Below are 13,268 nucleotides of genomic sequence, written 5' to 3' on the forward strand. Positions count from 1 at the left end.
TACTCCCCATAGAGATCACTGGTTCTCCAGTAATTAACATATGTCTGATGTGGGGTTGACCAGGGTGTTGTCCTTTTCCATTCATACCACCACTCAGTGTCTCCACCTCCCTCGATATCACATGTGAGTGTGATCGTCTCTCCACTGAACATCTGACTCCAGCTCGGTTGTGAAGTCAATGTGACTCTGTTGGAAACTGTTCACACCAGAAATAGAAAAAACATTAAAACTATAATCAAGAACACATTTTAATTTTAGTCCAAACACAATTATCAAACTCACAAGTTATCTCAATGGTGACTTCACTTCCATGAGTGTAGAAGACTGGATTTCCTCGACCTCCTCTGCACCAGTAGATTCCTCCTTGTGAGACTCTGATCTCTCTGCTCTGATCACCATCTCTCCTGCTCAGATCTTCATCAGAGTCTGAGGTTCTTCTGTACCAGTAATATCTCCATTCAGCAGGTTTGTCCACAGAGCAGGTCAGAGTAACGCTGCCACCTACTGGTATGGTTGTTACACCTGCTAGCAGTGTGGCCCTGGGTATATCTCCTATATAAGAAACAAAATCAAGTTAATTATCAAATGAATACTACAGCACATGACATCATCTGTAAATAAACCACTTCCACATCAGCCCTGTCATCACGTCTCCATATTTTTACTTTAATAATTTTAAAAATACTGGCAGCATATTTTTTGTCATGAAAGCAGCAGGAAAAAATACAATAGCCCTTGTTGAGATTTCAAGTTTACAGTATAAGATTATAGTATATGATTATCTCATTATCCTGTTTCTTTTTACAGTACATAGTTATGAAAAGTGCTCAAATACAAACGCTAATGATAAAATGATAAAACAACATTGATGACTTACCTGATACACTCAAAGTGACACTGTTACTCCTCTTTTCTACATATGTTCGCCTGTGGTAAGCAAAGCACTGGTATTCACCACTGTAGCCTGTCTGGAGAGGTAATATGAAACGTTTATTGGAACGGTACTGAAAAAATCCCAGATTGTCCTTATTGATTCTGTATTGCCAGTCAGTTTCTTTTCCTTCCTTCACGTCACATATAAAGGTAACAGACTCTCCGGTGAAGAAGGTGGACCAGTTCGGCTCGAGGGTCAACACAAAATCTAGAAAAACACAAACATTCATACAACAGCACACAGTTAGAAATACAACATATACGACACATAATCTGTTGATCCAGTGTGTGGATAGACTCGACATAGATACTGATACATGGAAGGGCAATAGAAAGTGCAGGTGATAAATTACCTTCAGCATGTCCAGAGTAGAGGCTCATCAGCACTAAAATGGTGGAGATTTGTCAGAAAAAAAACCCAGGAATAACCAGTGAACAATAATCAAAGTAAATAACTAAAGAGTTCATGAAGTTGGGTAATTTTGGGTAAATTTGAGATGAAGCAAAAAACGTGATGATCTTCCAAGCTACGTCATACAAAACCAACCAGTCAGTCTGTTTAAACAATAACAGTATAAAGAAAAACATAAATAAACATCAATGGACATTCATACTCACAGAACAACCCGAGCACACAGGGGGAAGTCTGTCCCATCCTCACATCCAGTCCTTTATATCAGAGAAGTTTCTTTGTTTTGTTGAGAGAAAGCTTCCAACCGCAGCACATGAACAGAAACCAAAGGACTGTGAAGAAACAGAAGTCACATCTCATATAAATATTTCACTGGCTGCCCCCCTCCAACTTCTTCTTCTTCTGAGTTAAACTTGTCTCTGCTTCCTTCCCTTTTACTCTAAGCCGACTGGATTTTTTTTTTTTGCAGCATGTACTTTAACATTTTCACACTTCTTCTGTCGCTGCAGAAACAAGAGTTTGAATTTGAATTTTATGTGACACTTTTGATTAATCACATTTCAACTGTAATGGCCGGAGAGGGCAATAAAGTTTACTGCGACTGTGTTTCAGCTTTTCCAAAGTCATCAACAAACAGACTGGCACTTTCTGCTGACTGGGCTTTCTCCTCATGCATTAGGAAATACATCCAAATGTCACGTTATGATGAGAGTATAGGCCCACCCACATAAACACACTGTTCTTTATCAAAAGCAATCACAACTCTACCTTTGAAACAACAAAGACAAACACTGAGTCTTCTTATCGTGGTTACGACAGTTGTCGCAGTCTCAATGAAACGTCACTAGGAGGCCAAAAACCATTTGTGATCGAGGCCACATGTAGACAGGCGTTTCTGTTTCTGTCTGTTTCTGCATTTGCCTCACAAAGTATCGGTCATTTTACAATTACTGTAAAAGCAGCTTCATTTAAATTGATCGAGGAGCAAAAGATAGAAACACTTCCTTGTGGAAATAAATCAACCTCCCATTTACAGCACGGTTTTTGAAAGCAGATATGAAACCAAGTCATTCTCACCGCTATCACTTGAGTACAGCAAATCTTGGCAATCCACTGGCTTCTTCGTTCAATCTGAAAATACGTTCATTCTTCCGGTGAGTTTCTGTACCGAGGAGAAGTGTTCAGCTCACCCACCACCGACCCTCTTCACTTCACAGCACAATACTTGTTTCAAGTTTGTTCATAATGTGTTTTGCTTTCTTCTCACAGGAAGTAAATGAGCTCACGCACAATAGGAACAGTGTCATAAACAGAGTGTGTGAAAAGCCACACACCCCATCAGAGACTGTCTCTGATTCATTAGTAGCTATGACTAGTGTGACATTTAATGGATACATTAATGTCTATTTAAACTGTTCAAACTTAAACTGTATTTAAAATACAGAAACCACACAGGAAAACTTTTTGACTTTGCTAAAAATGTTCGATATTTAACAACAGCTGGGGCCACCCAGTTACTTCTATCTGCTGAATTGAAGGCGGTACCTTGCGTATTAGGGACAAATATGAGAATAAATATTGACACAAAAGTTCAGTCATCTTGTCATTTTATTGAAAACAGCTGGATTACACTTTAGGTTAAATACATAAAAATGTTGCATCTCTGATATCTGTACACACAGCAGCTGCCTAAATACTGCAAACACTCGATATACATTAATCTATTGATGATTCCTCTCTGTCGTCATAATTGAAAAGCTAAAAAATCCGAATCATAATCAATCAACGCCACTCAAGGTCAAAGCTGCAACACTTCTTGTGTTTTGGAACCTCACATGCTCCAACAGCTGGAAGAACAGCTGCACTGGACTTTACTAACCTGTCATTTTGCTTTGACCTTTGTTGTTGTGGCCAATCACAGGTCACATGACCTATCACTAGAAAACAGAATCCAAATGCCAGGACGCTTTGGTTTTTATTTTCACTACTTTGTGTGGCCTGTGAGTTTCAAACAAAACCAACTCATCCCCCTTCGCTTTCTTAAAATCCTATTCATACATGTATACACTGTAGCAGGAATATGAGGATATAATATAATGTTTGCTTGCAGTTAAAATTTAACACTGAATAAATACACTGCACAAATATTTATATACTTAAGATGTAATATAATACTGTATTATATAAAACTGTTAATTGTTGCTGCTTTTTGGAGCAGCCTGTAACATATCCTTCACTAAAACCTAAAAGGTACCACTCCACCATAAGACCTTTATGAAGGATTTATAGATATTAATAAATAGATTAATACAGTTGTAAACACTTTAAAAATCAGAATAAACAAGTAATAATACGGTTTTCCTGTATTGATGCAGGATCACAATTTGGTAAGATCAGGCAAATGCTTTAACATCTTGTACTTTTAATAAAGTAGATATAAACCTTCATAAATATTTTATAAGGGGAGTCTTATTACAAAATGGTACCAAGTTAACAAAGAAAAATTACGATATAAATAGATATATGATAATAAAAAAAACTATATAAAGCAATACAAATTCTGATGTAGGCACTTATAAATGTTAAATGTAAATACATGTCATAAGTTTTGTTCTTTGTGCTAAAACAATATTAAATCTATGTGTTTATAAGCTACTGGCAATAAAAAGTGAGCATGTAAGATAAAATAAGATAATATAAGAATTACTTATTAATCCCTAAAGGGAAATTCATGTGTGATATATGGACACACTTGTAAGTGGTTGCAGAAAGTTCAGTCGACCAGTTCTTTGGTTTTGTTGACGCAGCTCTTCACAGATCTGGGAGAAGAGGAAAACAAAGACACAGGTTTATCCAAGATACAGTACAATGTTGAGTTCATAAATCAGGACAATATTCAAATAATTACACATGATTATTACCAGAAGCTGCTCCTGTGGTTTTCACTTCAGAATAAAGAGTTTCATCAGTCGCAGTAGGAGTTGATTTTCCTGTGAGCGAGAGATGATTAGATTGAGACGGTTAACAAGGATAAATTAGAGTTCAAGTCTCCACTAAGTCAACTAAAGGTGCTGTAATGATCCTTGTGCTGAAACTGGACATGTAGTAGAGTACTGTAATAAGGCAACTGTTGTCCTGCATAAATACAAAAAATAAACATGCATTACTAAAAAGATATACGATCATAAAACACAAGTGACTACAAACTTTACCAACCTTTCTTTTTCTTGCCTTTTCCTTTGCTCAGGATGTTGACCTGGGCGTATGTGGCACCGTTTTCTAAAACAGAAGCCAGATCTCTGTGATACACAGCTGATGGACTGATGGACACATTCACATGCAGCAATAAGTGTAAGAAATTCAGGACGCGTTTGACTGGCATCAGATATAGACATGAAAGTCAAAACACACACAAACTATACCACATCTCGTGTGTTTTTTGTATTTCTAATTTTCTTACATCTCATTCAGTTTTAATCTGTGCCATGAAGAACAAACTTTCAGAAAAAAACATTCATAACACGGATTGAAGGGTGAAAAAGTGATGGCAGTGAAAGACTATTTTTACACTTAATTATCTATGATTGCACCAGCTCATTTATGAAAGACAGAAAGGAGAAGGAGGGTGGTGAACTTCCACATATAAGCTCCAGTATTTCATAATGTGAAACAGGATGACTAGAGAATAAAAAACATAAGAGAAACTAATCAGTTTCATGTCATGTCTGCAAAATGGAAATGTACAGGAAGGTAATGACATCAGACAAACAATCACAATCCCATCATAGTGAATATGAAACAAGACAAATTATGAGCAAGACTGCACCTGTAGCTCCAATCTTCAAATCAGAGTAAAGAGAGGTCTCGGCTGGTTCACGCTGCTTGGCTGTTAAAGGGGGAATTTATAAAAGAAAGAAAATGTGTCATTGTTTTAGACCCTGCAGGTCAAATAAACTTTTTAATCTTCTACATTACACATATCTGGAGTACTCACGCTTCTTTCCAATATTTTTAAGTTCAATAGAAGAATATGTCACGTCCTGAGATGCACCTGCACCTGTGATAAAGACATGTTTAAGTTACTGAGTCTCATATCAAATAAAACAGTTGCATCATTTCAAGCGACTGGCTCCAAAAGTAGAAACTGTACCATTTGCAGCATCTTCAGTTCTGATTGTATCATAGAGATGAGATTCACCTGTGGCAACAAAGAAAACCAAGGTCAGATTGATGTTTGACCTCCATTATATAGAATAAAGATCATATTATTGACAAAAATCCTCCATTGTTTTATATTTATTTGTTTGTTCTTGGACTATAAGATATTTTAATTACTCATTGTGCCCTGTCAGTAAGATATCCTCATTCTCATGGACTTCCACTTCCACAGAGTGTAAGAAATGTTAATGAATAGATAAAGAAAAAAATGAAAACGACAATAATCAGCCTTGTTGTGATACCAACCATTTAGAGGAGAGGCGTATTCACTATGTTGGCTTTGGTTATTTGTGGTGTTGCTCTCTGACTGGATCGACCTATAACATCATAAATACAGTAGATTTAACACAGAAACAGAGTGAACTGCTGTTATATTTAAGACCAGAGAGAAGAGTGTTGAACTGACCTCATGAAGCCTAAATCTGTGGAAAAGACATTTGATGAATGTTAATTAATTGTCCTGCTGCTTTATGTCACAATGACTTGAGTTTATATTACATTAATATTTAAAGCAGAAATAAACTGTTAAACATCAGAGGATAGATGTCTCACCCTTGGACCGTCTGTGACGACACAAGAGGAGCAGGACGACAATCAGTACGACTCCACAAAGCAGCAAAACAATCAGCAGCACAGGAAATGAAGAGCTTTCAGGTTTGGGCCCAGCTATAAATGTAAATATCGTAGATTAAATGTTACAAATAATGAAAAACTTTAAATCATAACTGACAAAATCATTTCCTAAAAGTTTAAGGCAGGTGGAAAAAAAATATTCAGAAACTAATCAATATACAGCACAGGCATATAAACATAGTACTTTATGTTACCAGTGTAACAACACAGTTCACAAAATAGAAAAAGGACAAACATTTTAACACTACTCACCTCTGACTGACACCCAGCTCTGCGGAGACTTCTTTCCTGAAGACTCACACCTGTAGAAACCTTCATCAGACTTTGACACTGCAGAGATCTTCAGCTCCGTCCTGGTGTCGTTTTGGATCAGTTTGTTATTCTGATAGAAAAACACACTGGAAGGATTTTTGTTTGTCTTGAATTCACAGCTCAGAATAACAGACTCTCCCTCAGTCACAGGATGGACGGGGCTCAACAGGATCATATCAGAATGTTCACGACCTGTAAAACAGTCAGAACATGAAGCTTCAGTCAGAGATCAGCTGGTGCAGACCTTTAAAAACCAGCTGATAGACAAAGATGAGAAACAGAATGTAAATGTTTTATTCTTATTTTAGTGACAAATTATTATTTAAGATCCAATATTTGATTTCATTTGTTTACAGAAAAAATATGAGACCAAGATGTTCATCAAAAAGCACATGCATTAAGTGCTGCATGGTGAGAAAAGTCTCTCGGTCTCTACCTCTGGTGCTCTGCAGTGTGGGGATCCCATGCTATTAGGACGGGAGACCCTAATATCCCATGGCTCTACATTATAAAGACACTAAACACTGTAGTTGCATTTACTTAAAAGATCTTAGGCATCAACCAGAGCAGGTTGTATAATGGGAGGAGACAGGATAAAAAAGCTCCTACAAAGAGAAAGACCCAGACCTGAATGATTAATTTGATTTCTCCTCCTTTCTTTGGTCCCTTGGCCCAGGATGTGTATCTGTCCTTATGAGTGAGGACTTCATATAATTTAATGTGATGATTTACTGTATGTGTATATTAAAGCGCTTGCGTTGTTTATGTTTGTATTGTGTGATATTTTGTATGGTTCTCCACTCATCCTCTCCTGAAATGTTGTTGTGTATTGTCGTTGTCCCTGTAAATGAGGGAAACCTCAGTGACCAACGAGTTAAAATAAAGGTTTAAATAAAAATATATATATATATTGTAATTTACTGGCAAGAATTGATGTGTACTTTGTTTCAGCTGGTTTTGACTGTGGTCCAGGTAGATCATGTCATCTTTTCCTTTAGGGGTTAACATATGTGCGCCATTTCACACCAGCCCTGATGAAGGCCTGTGGCCACAACGCAACGTAAAGTTTTTAAAATAAAAAATCTAAGGCCATGCTGAAATAAAGGCTTTTTATTTTTTCAACCTCTACAGTGCTTCAGTTTCTGCAACCACCTTTTGAGACTGAGATGATGTTGATGCTTATTTGCAGCCACAGATGACCGGGTTAGAGTTCATTACTGTAGCTCTAGAGAACAGGGAGTTTTTTGTCTTTCTACTACAGCTTCAAAGTTAAAACTGTAAAGAACATCAAAACAAACTGAGTCCCAGTTGGTGCAGGTGCAGGAGCTCCATATTCAGCGAACTAATAATTTATTTAACATTTTGTATATGATAATCTGAAGGAGGAACAGAAGATGGAACATTTTTTAGTACTTTGTCACAGAAAATAAATGTTGTGTTGTTTTGTAAACTGAGACAAAGACTAGAAAACAGACTGAACATTGACATTTAATCATCATTAATTAAGAATTAAATCTACAGATCAAACAGGAAGCGATTTGTGTTGTGAAGCTACAATTACTGAACAAACCAGATTCTACAAAAAGTGTAAAAGAGACAAAATGTAATAAAATGTACCATGTGTAGTGATGTTGACTGTGTTGCTGAACTCTCCTGATCCAGACTCACACCAGTAAACTGCATCACTGGGCTGGGATGTGTAAATTGTACATGAGGATCCGTTCTTTATTCTCCGGTCAGAACAGTAATAGTCACTCTTAGGAAACCTCCTCAGTCTCCACTCAGTAGAGTTTCCCTCACATCTCACTAAGATCTCCTGAGAGGTGAAGTGCTGCACTCTGTCAGGACTCACTGTGAGAGACGCTGATGGATCAACATCTGAACAACAACAACAACACAAAAAGATTTTAACATTAAAACAAGCTCATTGTACATATTTAATTGTTAATCTGTTGTTTGTTGAGTATCAGCAGGAGCAAGATGAAGTGTTTGGAAGAAACAGCACAAACATGGAGCTGCTTCGTGTTTTGAAAGTGAAAGAAGATAAATAACATCCAAGAAAAACATGTCAAACACAAACACACATATTTCACAATCTTTCTTCTCTCTGTAAAAAAGTATTTTCCTCTTTTAGTCTTGATGTCTTAGCTTTATATCTGTTTTTATCTTGTCTGTACCTGCTCTGTCACCTATGTCTCTTTTTATCAACGTATTCATTTTCCAGGTTTGTGTGGTTCAGTACTGAGTAAAGTCTACATGTACAATTGTCCTGTCTGTTGACCGACTAAAAACAAACACGGACAGTGACATGAAACTCAAATATCCACAATAAAAGTTTCCACTGAGGAGAGTGGAGCTACACTCAGTGGCAGGTGGAAACCTCGAGAGTGGAGCTACACTCAGGTGGAAACCTCCTATCTCTCTGTTGGTTGGTTGGAAAACTTTCAGATTAACTGAAGGACAAAGGAAAGAGAGAAGGAAACAAGGAGAGTAGTGATGTCCCAATACCAACATTTTGGTATGGGTACTTTTCCAAATAAAGGGGGAACACACACACACACACACACACACACACACACACACACACATTTATTTATTTACAGTATAACCCTGCTAATAGCTCCCTGATCCTCCCAGGACACATGACTGACTGTAAATGGGACAGTGTTTGCATGTGATCCTAACTTTGATACAAATTGGTTTAAAGTTGTGAATATTAGACTGGATGATAGCGATAAGTAAACAGCTGGATAATTTGACATGTATGCACTAAATGCGCAACATGCTTATTTAAATAGCCTATAATATCCCTGGACGCTACCAGTGACAGGCAAACAGCCAATCATTTGTGTTGTGTAGTTTGGTGCCATCGCCATGTGTTTGTTATGAGTGCTGAAGGAGAGGAGATTATGAACACAAAGGACATGTTAGCTTGTGGTGTTAAACGTATGGGTTATAAATTATAACCTCAGTTGAATTCTCGACTTGCGGGCCCAACTAATCTGACCGGTTGTGCTTGTTCGGTCCAGGTTTGGGCCAAAAATATATAGGCAGTATAGTATACAGGCCACTGCTATGTACATAGCGGGAAGCCTGTATTTCTCTCTCGCTCTCTGCTGTTTTCTCTTCCATGTCACCACTGACAGCTCTATGCTTCAGGTATTCACATAGAGAAGTACTGTTTTTTTCCTACCTTTTTTATTGCTTTAGTACCGCAGTACCTTTTTAGTACCAGTATACCTAACAAGCTTAAAGGAGAGAGGGATCTTGGATCTTAACCTGGTCAGTATGTTTCTGCCACTGGGGCCATGAACATTAAAATCTATTTGTTTGGCAGAATCAACATTAATATTTAGGATCTGGATGAAATCAGGTAATGACAGCTTCTTGACATAAAAAACACAAGAAACAACAAACTGACCTCCAGACCAGACAAACGTTGGTTCACTAGTCTCAGTGTAAACCACTGGGTCTCCTCTTCCAGCCCGACACACATATCCTGCTGTGTGTGTCTGACCATGGACCATGTAGGAATCCTGTTCAGTCCCACTGCTGCTACCAGGGAGCAGCTCAGAGCGGTAGGAGAGCTGTGATGGATCAGGAACAGCCTTAGACCAGAAGAACCTCCATCCTGCAGATTTAAGTCCAACCTCACACTTGAGAGTTACTGAGGCTCCAGGACTCAGCCATGATGGAGACACAGTGAGGACAGGCCTGGGTTTGACTGTTGGGAAGTTGGACACAATGTGGACAAACTCTATGATACAGTTTCAGTAGAAAAGAACAAAAACACTTTTTAATGACGTGTTGAGATTTTCAGTTTAAATGAAACATGATGTGATTTACCATCATACACTGTCAGTCTGACTGAATCACTCCACTCTGTTCTATTAAGTCGATCACTTTTCACTCTGCCCCTACACCTGTAGTCTCCACTGTGGGATGATGAAGCAGGACTGATCCTGTATTCATGTTGATCTGGAGGTTTGAGTGAGGTTGGTGTTTCCCACTCATACGTCCACTCAGTGTCTCCTCCCTGGATCTCACAGCTGACAGTGATCGTCTCTCCTCTGTAGATCTCAGGCCAGTTGGGTTGAAGAGTCACAACAGCTCTGTTTGGGACTGATCACGGTCAAGAATTTAACAGAAAAATGACAAAAAGATTCAATAATCAGACATAATAGCACACACAATATTTGTCAGTCTCAGATTATCTGTTTATTTACTTCCATACCCACCAGTGTTAACAACCCTGACTTCCTGACTGTCCTCTGTGTAGTAGACTGGGTCTCCTCTTCCTCCTCTTCCTCCTCTGCACCTGTAGACTCCTTCCTGTGAGACTCTGATCTCTCCACTTGTCTTGAAAGCAGCATCATGTGGGTTCAGAGGTTCAGAGAGTTTATTGTCTCTGTACAAGTTGTATTTCCAACCAGATGATGGGTTCACAGAGCAGGTCAGTGTCACACTGCCCCCTGCTGGTAGGACTGTGTCACTGGCTCTCAGTGAGGCCCGGGGTTTGTTCGCTGTTCAGTTCACAGATAAAAACAAAACAAGTGATTGACAGATCAATATTTACAAATCCTAATTAGATCAATAAAAACATTAAGAAACAATTATTTCAGAATGAGTGAGAGACAGTTTAACTCACCTGATACTGTCAGTTTCCTGCTCCACTCTGTTAACCAATAGTCTCTTCTACCTCTACAGCTGTAGTCTCCTCTGTCAGACTCAGTAACACTGTTGATAGTGAATTCTCTGTGTGATGGAGGTTTGTATGAGCTAGTTGTTCTCCACTCATACGTCCACTCAGTGTCTCCACCTCCCTGGATCTCACATCGGACAGTGATCTTCTCTCCTCTGTAGATCACAGACCAGCTGGGCAGCAGAGTCACAGTGACTCTACTGGAAACTGTTGACATCAGAAGTTTATATTTCTGAATCAGTTGTTTTTGTGAGAGTTTGAATTTTGAAGAAAAGCTTGATAAACAACACAAACATCATTCAACAGCTTTAACAACAAAAACAGATAAATACACATACAGTAGGCTACAGTAAACATGAAAACATATAAGTAATGACCTGAACAAACAGGTGTATATGAATGTATGTGTCTTATATTAAACATAATAATAATTATAATTTTTCATATTACATAACAAACTTTGTTCACCATCATCAGTAGACATTGAGTATTACAGTTAATGATCAAACTCACCAGTTTCCTGAATGAGGACCTCCTGACTGTTCTCTGTGTGAAACTCTGGCTCTCCTCTCCCTCCTCTGCAGTAGTACAGACCTCCCTCTGATACAACAGCTCTGTCTGATCTAACGTCTTTAACTTGATCAGCTCTAGAAGAGTGTGAGACTCGTCTGAACCAGTCGTATTTCCAGTCATCAGGACCGTCCACAGAGCAGGTCAGTAACACACTGCCTCCTGCTGGTATGATTGTTGTGCCTGCTCCCAGTCTGGCCTTGGGTTTATCAGCTGTTAGATTGAACCAAAAACAACAACAATTAAATGAGTTTATTAAAACAGCTACTACCATCACATGACCATGGTAAACGTAACGAGAGACAGTTCAACTCACCTGATACTGTCAGTGTCCTGACTCCACTCCACCATGTTAACAAATAGTCTCTTCTACCTCTACAGCTGTAGTCTCCTCTGTGAGACTCAGTAACACTGTTGATAGTGAATTCTCTGACTGATGGAGGTTTGTATGAGCTGGTTGTTCTCCACTCATACGTCCGCTCAGTGTCTCCACCTCCCTGGATCTCACATCTGACAGTGATCTTCTCTCCTCTGTAGATCTCAGACCAGCTGGGCAGCAGAGTCACAGTGACTCTATTGACTGAAACTGAAAATTACACAGTTAGAAAACAAATCGAAGTTTAAAATCAGGGCAAAACTTTTCAGCACAAATTCAAATGAGTATCATTAATGTTCAGATCAGCTGATTTCTAAATAAACATAAAAACTAGATGTTGAATATCAAGTCCATAAATCCAGTATGAAGTCGTCACATTTTTATCCAATTGCAGATGTTTATAACCACGAGCAGTCAGTGTTAAAAAAGGACCCTCAACTCCTCATGTCATCAGGACTCTAACTGACCTCCTCCACACTCCATGTATTGTTTTATGATTTAAAGAATCCATGTTGTTTTACTCAGAGAAAATCAGTTCACTCACAAGTTTCATGAATGGTGACTGGGTCACTATGAGCTGTGGCATCATGTGTCTCTGGTCTCCATCCTCTGCAGCTGTAATTACCTCCCTGGGAAACACTGAACACTGGGTTTGATTCACCATTTCTATAGACCATAGTGTTTCTGAGTATGTCATAGTTCCAACCATCAGGATCGTCCAGAGAACAGGTCAGAGTCACGCTGCCCCCTGCTGGTATCTCTGTCCTGTCTGCTGTCAGAGTGGCCTTATGTTTACGCTCTGATCAAGTTAGAAAAACAAGAAGAGTTTTAATGAATGTTCCATCAAAATATATTTACATGTGTTTCATCACAGTCTGGAAACAAACATGTCTCAGTCATAATATTCTGCTTAAATTAATCTGATTTCATCCAATTTGGTCTCTTTGTATTCACAGGTTCATCAAGTAAACACATAAAGCACCACACACTGACTCCAAACCACACATCTATTTAGACATTTTTAAGGGACTGAAATACTGTGAAATGTTAAGTTAACAAACACATATGTTTTCATTCAGGATGTTGGGGCCGGATTTTTCCACCACATTAAT

General features: G+C 38.5%; 2 long non-coding RNA genes across 2 annotated transcripts in view; both read right to left on the reverse strand.

Moving 5' to 3' along the window:
• The window catches only part of LOC311002235, a 29,151-nt gene extending 17,017 nt beyond the window's left edge, over window positions 1-12,134 (reverse strand). Inside the window, exons 1-2 of the long non-coding RNA XR_014596232.1 lie at window positions 12,097-12,134; window positions 11,724-11,993 (exon numbers count right to left, since the gene is read on the reverse strand). This is a non-coding gene — a long non-coding RNA (uncharacterized lncRNA). The remainder of the gene's footprint in view (window positions 1-11,723; window positions 11,994-12,096) is intronic.
• On the reverse strand, window positions 3,808-5,882 carry LOC311002231. Its single transcript, XR_014596228.1, has 7 exons — window positions 5,810-5,882; window positions 5,496-5,543; window positions 5,340-5,402; window positions 5,172-5,231; window positions 4,562-4,624; window positions 4,267-4,335; window positions 3,808-4,164 (listed from the first exon to the last, which is right to left on the reverse strand). It is a non-coding gene; the product is annotated as an uncharacterized lncRNA (long non-coding RNA).
• Window positions 12,135-13,268: the final 1,134 nt, after the last annotated feature.

Source organism: Trachurus trachurus (assembly GCF_905171665.1).
Source record: "Trachurus trachurus genome assembly, chromosome: 18".
Taxonomy (NCBI): Eukaryota; Metazoa; Chordata; class Actinopteri; order Carangiformes; family Carangidae; genus Trachurus; species Trachurus trachurus.